General features: G+C 39.1%; 1 long non-coding RNA gene across 1 annotated transcript; it reads right to left on the reverse strand.

The window, feature by feature from the left end:
* Positions 1–1,466: 1,466 nt before the first annotated feature.
* On the reverse strand, positions 1,467–3,498 carry LOC110870747. Its single transcript, XR_002553216.2, has 3 exons — positions 3,369–3,498; positions 2,796–2,862; positions 1,467–1,675 (listed from the first exon to the last, which is right to left on the reverse strand). It is a non-coding gene; the product is annotated as an uncharacterized LOC110870747 (long non-coding RNA).
* Between the last annotated feature and the right edge of the window lie 6,755 nt (positions 3,499–10,253).

Here is a 10,253-nt window from a genome sequence, read left to right on the forward strand (position 1 = left end):
TACTAGACGATCCACCCAAATTGCCTATAAGATCCAATTCGGACATATCACTTAGTATCCATAATTCTATATTCAACTTCCAATGCTTTCAACTAGTCAAATAAGTAATTATTTCATAATTCTCACTTATTTCAAGTTCATTCAAGCATTTTATCAAACATCTTGTGTGCATAATTAGTATCCTAACATTATCATATTCATGATTAATGGCTTTAACCATGTTTAAGTATAGGATTTCAATTCATATATCAAGAATACTATACCCAATACTAGAACTTGCATCATAACTATCAATTAACATCAAATATCACAAGAATTCAAGTATTCTTCACTAAACCCATATCACACCTATATGACAACCATTGAAACTAATAGGTTATGACATGAATTAACCAATTTAGTGTCTAAGACTTGTTCCTAGACTTGTATTCATCCTTATTTAACCATAACATCAATCAATTCTTCATGAATTTCAGTTATAAGCATCTACAAAATTTCAAAGCTTCACCAATGATCAATATTGATCATACCTTTTGATCTTGTAAGGTTGGTGATCAAGAATTTAGCTTAAGATTGACTTTCAATCGAATTTCCTCTTTGATTTTTGGAAGGAATTGAGTGAGTTAGGGTTTTGAATGTGAGCTCTGTTTTCTTTGTCTATGTTTGATCGACCAGGGGAATACACACACTAGGTGTGTTTTAATCTCATCCAATTTTAACCAAAATCAACTTTCAAAAATATCAAAGTTAGTCCCCCTAGTTTATAAGTTATGAAAAGAATTAGAATCCATTGATTCTTATCTTTCTATGACAAGATTTAACTAGGTTAATTATTCCTAGTTTTAAATGTCTTTATTTTATTATTTTTAGGGGTGTTACATTTTGCCCCTGAGGAAAAGGATAAAATAGTAGGATTTTATAAGATAAATATGACCTGATTTTACTTTTGGACCAAAATGGCAATAAAACTAAAACCACAGGGACCCAGATGCAAAAGGTTTGAGTTTTGGACTAAAGTGGCAAAAGTGACCAAACATCAGGGACCAAAATGGCAGTTTACTCTTTTACAACACTAATATATTTGTTAATAACAAACCATCTGGTAGCGCGAATCGAACTTAGAGAGTTCGCCATGACTCTATGAAAATGTTAGTTCCCGGTAAAAGAAAGTTAAAGATAAATTTTGGTTCTTGGAGAATGAATTTAGCTTTACGGTAATAGGAGGTTCTCGGTAAACTAAAAGTTTCCGGAAAATAGTTTTCGAAGAATTGAGAGTACACCGTGAATGTAAAATCCATAAATCTTAAGCCCGATAAGGTTGAATCATGAATTTTTAGAGATTTTGATTACATTATTATTGTAAGACCCTTACAGTCTCTTTATACTTCATACAATATATAATGCATTTAAAATGCTTTAATTATAAAAATACCAACGTAATGACCTTTATATAAAGTTCACAACCTTCAAAATGCGTTCACTAAGTTTCAAACCATATTGTCATAACTAAACTTCCTTAGGTTGCAAAACATTTAGACAATATTTACATAAGTTGGACAAAACTACCCCAACGAGTTTAGTAACAAAGGTCTTAATTTAGTTGCGGAAGCTTTGTTATTTGTGTGTTCGGTCCTCGTACTGGCTTGATCTTCATCCGACCCATTCCATGAGTTACCTAGTCACCAAAACACTCAAACTTATTAGTTATGAATGCTAAAAATTTGTCTATGTTAGTTTTTATGCATAAAACAGAAATCAGCAACAAAATTCAACACTGGTGACCCGTCGCGTGACGCGACGGGATGCAGGTCTTGGCGTCGCATGACGCGACAAGCGTCGCGGGCCGCGAAGGTAAACGATGTAGCTGTCGCGTGGCGCGACAGTGTTGTTTTTCCAGCCGAATCAGGTTAAAAACCTGCAGTTTTCCATCTATGCTATCTTTTACGAAAACGGCCATAACTTGTTCGTTCTTGATCCGAATTAGGTCCCGTTTCTTCCTACGTGACCGTAATTAGATATTGTATTATATGTAATCAAAATCTAACATCTGAATTTACAATTTCGTAAATTTAAGCCTTCGGCTTATAGACATTACAACTTATTTTGACTCGTTTAGACTTTTAACTCACCAACTTGGTTTATTACTTGTCTTTTTATCTAAGACTTATCTAGAAGACCAGTTCAACTTCTCCGAGATACTACCGGTGAAGTGTATACATCATTATTTACATGATTGTCTCTTATTCAACCCGTTTGACTATAACTATTTAAGAAATTTCAACACTAATTCTATATTGAAAATTTGCGCCTATGTCAGTCATACTCAATCCTGAGTTCATGACTTAGATTCACTGTTACCCTTCTCGGCTAATGACTATAGTTTATATTATTTCAAGATACAACATCATTTCGACGTCTTTAATTCGTGCAACCTTCCCGGTTTGCATCAAGACATCCGATTGACCCGTCTACCTTTCTTAGCGAAACCATTGCCTTATTTCATCAAAGTTTATAACTTTGGTTGTTTTGACCCGTTTGGTTTTGTTAGCAAAATTCATCGCTTTCACACAACCAAACATGCAAAATTTTGGATCACTTTGACCCGTTTAAACATTATAGTGGAATCCACCACTTCTAAGTTTTTACGTATCACTATGCACTAATTATTTCAACCGGTTAATACTTACGGAATTCCTCCGTTTCGGTAAGAACAAAACTTCATAACGATTTAATCATTGTTCAAATAACTACACATAATATACTAATGAAATTTGACGAAGCGTATAGCCACGTACCTTTAAAGCCTTCCTTTAAACCGATTATCCATGCCGCCTTGACTACTTGACGAACCACCCAATTTACCTATAGAATTCCATTCGAACATATTGTTTAGAATTCATAATTCTGTATTCGACATCCAATGTTTTCCAACTAGGCAAATAAGTGATTCTTTCATATAAATTAATATTTCTAGATTCACTAAGACATTTTGTCAAACACCTTAAAGGCGAGATCATTACTATAACATTACCATGTTCGCAAGTAACAATTTAACCCTATCAAAGCACTCTTTTCATACTCATGTGACAAGAATAATATAAACAACACTTGAACTTACATCATAACAATCAATTAACATCAGTTATTCTAATGATTCAAGTGTTTATCACAAAATCCATATAACCCACATATGATACATATTGAAATCACTAGGTTATAACATGAATTCATCAATTTCTTGTTTAAGACTTGTTCTTAGACCTATAATCATCCTAATTTAATCATAACATCAATCAATTTTCCAATAATTGCAGTTATAATAATTTATGTGAATTCACAACTTCACCAAATCTAAGAAATTGACATACCTTGTGATCTATTCACTTGTAGGATCACAATTCTAGCTTGGAATCGATTGAAATTTAGTTTCTCTCTTTAATTTTGAGTAGAATATGATGAATTTGGGTTTTGGAGAAGAGCTAGGTCGCCCCCTGTAGTTTTGATCGATCAGGACACACACACAAAGTGTGTGTTCTGATGTTTATCCAGAATTTTAATAAAACATCTATCAAACTTGGCACCTTTAGCCCCTCTAGTTTCTAAGTCTTATGAAAGAGTTAAAATTCTTTGATTTCTCATCTCTTATAACAAGGTTTTAACTAGGTTAATTATTCCTAGTTTTTAATCTCATTATTTTATTATTAATATTATAACTCATACATGTACACCAACATAGTTTAATAAATTAGGGATGTTACAAGTCTACCCCCTTAAAGAGGATTTCGTCCTCGAAATCGTAATATATATCGAATAAGGAAGGGTATAAGTGTCTCATCTCTTTTTCGGACTCCCAAGTGGTGTCCGATCCCTTCCGGTGTTCCCATTTAACTTTAACTTGGTTGTTCTCTTTATGTATTAAGCTTTTAACCTTTTAACCTTTCGATCAAGAATGGTGATAGGCTTTACAACATAGTTTAGTTTATCGTCAACTTCAATGTCGTCATAACTTATATAAGCTATTTCATCAGCTAAGTACTTTCGCAAATGTGAAATATGGTAAGTACTGGGTATACTGCTCAACTCTTCTGGCAGTCCAAGTCAGGTAACTATCTTACCCATACATTCTACGATTTTGAATGGCCCAATAAATCTCGAACTTAATTTCTCCCAAATCGGATAACCCCTTCTCACAGGGATACTTGGAATGTAACTATACTACCACATAAAACTTGATTGGTGTTAGTCTTTTAGTCACGTAAGACTTTAATCCATCTTGGGCATGATCACTTAATCTTTGCATTAATGTTTCTGACTATATATATTTGTGGGCTAATTTTTGTGTACCCACTTCATCCCAACACCCTGGGATTGATATTTCATGTCGTAAAGTATTTCGTAAAGAAACATCCCAATACTGGAATGGTAGTTATTATTGTATGAAAATTCAACTAGTGGTATATAGACATCCCATCTATCGCCAAACTCGATAATACATGTTCATAGTATGTCTTTGAGTATTTAAATAGCTCTTCCGCTTTACCCATCGGTCTACGGATGATATGTGGTACTGAAGAAACACTAAATAAACGACCGGGATCGAAATATCTAGGGGGTTTGGATCTGCATAAAGAGGTTTGTTCTCTCTCGTTTGATTCGATGTTACTGACCTTCCTCTCCGATAAACTCTGCAAAACAAAGCACCGTTAGCCTCGACAAGGGGAGAAGAGGGTTATCTCCTTGACCCGACTCCGGCGTGAGAATAAGTATATGTTTATGAAGAAGAAGAAGTATTGAAGAAGTGTGTGTAACTTGAATTTCATACCTGAATTGTTCTCATATTTATAGCCGAGAGTTTTGGGTGGGAAAACCTGTTGGTGAAAAGTTAACGGAAGATGCTAACCCCGTAAGCGGTTACATTTCCTTCCGTTAAGTTTCTTGATCTGACGTAAGTGCACATGGATCGTGATTTCGATCTATGGCTAGGGGTTTGCCACGTGGAAAGTGATCAAGTGGAGGTTTCTTTCTAATTACATGCTATCATTGTAACTCCAGGGGAGCCTAGGATGGTGACACGTGGCCAGACGGTTATAACCATCTGGTGGTGCACGATTGGGTCCTTCTAGAAGATTACTGCTGTAATCTGGTGTGAATCCTTATTGTGTGGAGTCAGTCAAGTAAATAATATTCAAGTCTGGATATTATTAAGCGGAAGTGTTCATCTTAGGATTTTCATCCTTTGTTTATGGAAGAGAGCGCAAGGATTTATGATTTCCTTTTAGGTGCGCGAGTGTTGTCTGCTATATGTCTTTTAAGCCTTCTTTGCGGCCGCGCAAGGTCAAAAAGAGCTGAGAGACGAAGTTGTGGTATGGTCCTAAGTACTTGTTCCAAAGTTTTTAGGACCTTACCCCTTCAAGTCTCCCCAGTCTAGTGTTGCTCTTATGCAAGTAAGTGGAGCACTGGACTTATGAGAGGGAAATGCTTTTGGGCGCGAAAGTTGGGAATCTTCTAAGAGAAGATTCACTTTGCTTATTATGGTGATTTTGAAAATTTTTGACTTTGGGTGAGAAAGGTACAGTGAGGACTGTGTGACAGGCTGTCATTGTCAGGTGCATATTACTGACCGTGCTTTGCACGCGTGCGTGGGCTCGCGTTTGTGTTGTTTCCCACTCGACCCTGTCGCTTGGGTAACTGTGCTATTCCGAAAAAGGTGTTTGGCAGTTACCGATGCTATTTATGGCGGTGAGTATATAAGTTCGTCTGAGTTGTCTCTTTTTTTTTAATCATTGCTTTGAAAACTTTTCCCCTTCCTTCCTTCATTATCCGTTAAGAAAAAATTCGTCATTTCTTCTTCTTATGTCAACCGGAGAGCACCAAGAAGACCTATCTGAAGAAATGTCTACTGAACTTCTGTCGTTAAAGTGGCCTAGAGCAACTTTCGATGGCTTGGTTCGGAATTTTAGATTCCCAGAGAACTGGGGTGCCCTGTATCCTGAGGTGGGGCAGACAACAGCAGATGCTCCGGCTGGGTATATTACTCTGTTTTGGGATTTTTCCTGTGAAGGTAACTTTCGTTTGCCTGTAACAAAATTTTTTCTTGAAATCCTCGAGTATTACAAGTTGCATATTTCCCAACTGCACCATATTGGCATGGTTAGGGTTCGACATTTTGAGTTTGTGTGTCGGACAATGCACATTGAGCCGACTGTTCCTCGATTTAGGGTTTTTCACCAAATACACTGTACCCGAGGGTTTTACTCGTTTGTTTAAAGAGCGTCTGCAAAAAAGATTTTGCAGCACCCTCCCAAATCCTTCCATGATTGGAAGCAAAAATTTTTCTTTATCAATGCGGGGGTGATTCCGGTGAGGATGGTTTTACAGGGAAAGGAAGATGTTCCTATTGAAACGATCCAGACCCCTGTTGACGAGAACTGGTATCAAGATCTTAAGGATGTTCCCAACATCGCCCTACCGGAGAAAGTCCTTGTCAGTGCCAGTATGAGCTTGAATTGGAAAATGGACCGCGATGACAAGCCGGTGTACACGGAGGATGGTCATGGTAAGATTGGGGTTTTTCCCCTTCTTCTCTTTTTTTTTTTTCTTTTTTTCTTTCTTTTTTTTTTTTGATCTTGCCCTTCTTCCATTGTAGTTGTTTCGCTGTATGTTGTCGCGTTCAAGAGAGAAGGCGGAAAGATGGGTACCATTAAGAAGAAACCTGATAAAAAGCTTTGGTACCATACAATTGTGAAAAATTTGTTCTTCCGTAGGACGCGGATCTGTCTGCTCAGCCTGCTGCTGGCGCTGGTAAGCTATGTGCATATTGGTTTACTGTTCGCTTTCTTCCTGTTGCGCTTCTGAGTAAATTGTTGTTTGCGCTTCCATAGGTGAGTTGTCGAACCTGGGTGTAGGCCCTGAGAAGAAGAAACGCGCGACGACCGGTAATGTTGCGCCTAAAAAGAGTGAAGCTGAAAAGAGTCAGCCTTCCAAAGTCAAAAATGTTGGAGGAGAGAAGAAAGGTATGCGTCGTTCCTCTGACTCCTGGTGTGATTATGTGGTGGTTTCTGACTCTTTGGAGGGTCTTGCATCTGCAGTTACCGTTAGGAGGCCGAAACCTGAACCGGGAGATACTACTGATATCCCTCCATCCAACCCAGATGATCCCATTGACTTGGAGTCCAGTCCTGAACACTTGGTACTAAAGAAGGCGGGTAAAAGGAAATGGACTGATGTTGAAGCTGAGGGTCAGCCTTCGAAGAAGATATAGAGAAAGAAAATTACCAGGAAAGGCAATCTGGATGCTTTTATTTCTGAGTCCGCTCCCGGTAGGTGTTACCCTTGCTTCTTTCCCTTATACACATTAGATATATACAGGCTTTGTTGTTTTTCAGAAACCCCTGTTTCTCCTGTTCCCACGGAGTCGGAACCTGTGGTTAATGAAGAGCTCCCACCTTCCCCTCCGCGTGCTCCTGTTGCTGATCAGTTAAAGCCTACGGAGGTTGTTGATGGTGGTGTGAAGAAGACTGTTGAGGTTGGCAAGCCTGTTGATGTTGCTGTGGAAGCTGAAAAGGTTGTTAATCCAGAAGTTGTGGATGGTGTTGATAATCCACGAACTTCTGAAACTGTTATTCAAGACTTGGAGAAAGAGAAAATTGTTGAGGAGACTCCTGCTTCAACTTTTTCTCCCGAACCTTCTAATATTTTACCTGAGCGTGTTGAGAAGGTTAATGTTGAGGAGCAAGGCTCGTTTTCTGGTGCTGGCGAACATTCTCCAATCCGCCCAGAGGAAACCCTGGGGGGATTACTATTACAGAACTTATTCGGAGAAAGATGCTTTGTGACAACTCGTATTTCGAAACCGTTTGTATTATGTGCAACGTATATGAACTTGATGTAATTATTGAATGCCATGACATTATGATGTGCAATTATGTGAACATTCGTGAATGATAAATATTATGTGCTAATGTGTTACATGTATGTATGTTAAGCACACGACCCGAACCGCACAACCCACACACACAACACAACCGCACAAGCCTCTTTGGGCCGTGTGGTTTGTAAGCGGGCACATAGGTTGCCGAGTTGGGCTCGGCCCACTCCCTTCAAACGTGTAAACACCCCTATGGGGTTTACGATTTCATTTGTTACAAACACATAACTCACGCAAGAACCCTAGTTGCTACTTTTCTCTCTCGCTTACTTGGAACCCGACGGCACAAGGATTCTATTCGGATCACCCTTGTTTCTTCTCCAATCCGGTTAGTGGTTATGTATTGATTGATTGTGTGTTATGATTCGTATGTTGATGATTGCTTGATACCGAAACTTGTTGTGTATGATATTATTAGATTGGGTCGATGATAGATAATGTCCATGTAATTGGCTTACTCATGAAATCGGATATATGTGTTTTGTATGATGTTAATCGGCTCATGTGTATAGTCAAGGGTCACAAGAAATCGGATGGTATGATATAAGTTAAACGGTAATCGGAATGCTTGTAAGCAGTCGATGTGCTAGACGATTCGGATTAAATGTTATGATATATGTTCATGCGAATTGTTAAAAATTGTTCATATGATTGTTAGGGTTCATGAGAAGTTCTTGATAAAATACCTTGTTTGATCGATATCATGCTAAACGAATTGTTAGAAATCTGTTAATTGAGTTGAGTATAATTGGAAACTATTATGTGATTGTAACCGATCTGCATGAAATCAGGAAAACCAGTTACACACACGGTTGCGACTCGGTATCACTCGTTGCGAGTCGGAACCCCACTCGAGACCACAAACAGCACCAGCCGAGACCACGGTTGCGAGTCCCGTTGCGACTCGTAACCAGACCATGATGAACCGAGATCACCATTGCGACTCGCAACCAGCTGTTGCGACTCGTAAACTCCGGTTGCGACTCGAGATCCCCGTTGCGACTCGAGACCGGCTATGCACGTACACTGTTGGGCCTTCATTGTTACGGGCCCAAACTTATGACTGCTATTCTATTGGACTGCTTATCTGTTTGGGCCGAACACTTGGATTCTGTTTAACTGATTGTTATTGGACTGCTTATATTTATTGGGCCGATTACTTGGACTCGTTACACGATATGAACTGCTGATACGTTATGTGATTTGCCATGATCATACTTGATACCATAAGTGATACAAACGTGCTATATACGAACCTAACTTGCATAAATAACCATGATAGGACGTGGTTGACCATTTACTTGCTACCTGTACTTTTTGTGTATCTGCCGAGCAAACCAAGGTGAGTTCACACAGCCAAGGCATGGGATTCCCGGGTTGGGAATTGGGTTGGATATGTTGAATATGAAATGATTACTCGTACTTACGCATACACCAGACTATAGACCATCGTCCACAGGTTAGTCAGGACACGTTACGTAAAGCCTACGTAACCCAGTATTTGCCATATGTCTCCCGGGTCGGGAGGACACGTTACGTAAAGCCTACGTAACCCAATACCATCCACTGGCTTCCAGGTCGGAAGGCCACGCTGCGTAAAGCCTACGTAGCCCCCACGCGTACCACTGTCCTCGGGGAAGGGCACGTCACGTAAAGCCTACGTGACCCTGTACGTTTTCCTGTTCTCGGTTAAGAAGAACACATGGTCGGAAGTTAGTCTAGTAAGTACCGTTAATGAGAAGCCCTCTTTAGCCAGGATAAACATGGGAAGCCCCCACCAGTATTATGAACATAAGGTTTGGGAAGCCCCCATCTTTAGTACACACTAGTATGGGAAGCCCCCACTAGCTATACTTATGCACTATGTTATGAACTTACTTTCTGTGAACTCGCTCAACTAGTTTGTTGATTATTTGCTGCATGCCTTGCAGGACCTTAGGTACTTTATGGAGCTTGCACAGGGAGGAGCAGGTCGTTGTGGGATTTGGATTCATGAACGTTATTCGAACTTATAATTATTTTGAGATTACATACTATGCTTCCGCTATTTAAACGATGTTTGGTTTTGGAACATCAATCATGTCATGATGATTTACATTGATTACTTTTATTATTAAATGCTATGTTTGATATGATTGATGGCTTGATCCTGGTCAGTCACGCTCCCAAGCGGTGGTACTCCGCGGGTGGATTTTGGGGGTGTGACAGATTGGTATCAGAGCCATTGGTTATAGAGAACTTGGTTTTAATATGGGAAAACGTTTTTATTAAGACCGGACTATAACCAGAACAGTGCTCTCAACGATCCACAACGACGCTTCGCTCC

Source organism: Helianthus annuus, chromosome 15, assembly GCF_002127325.2.
Source record: "Helianthus annuus cultivar XRQ/B chromosome 15, HanXRQr2.0-SUNRISE, whole genome shotgun sequence".
NCBI lineage: Eukaryota > Viridiplantae > Streptophyta > Magnoliopsida > Asterales > Asteraceae > Helianthus > Helianthus annuus.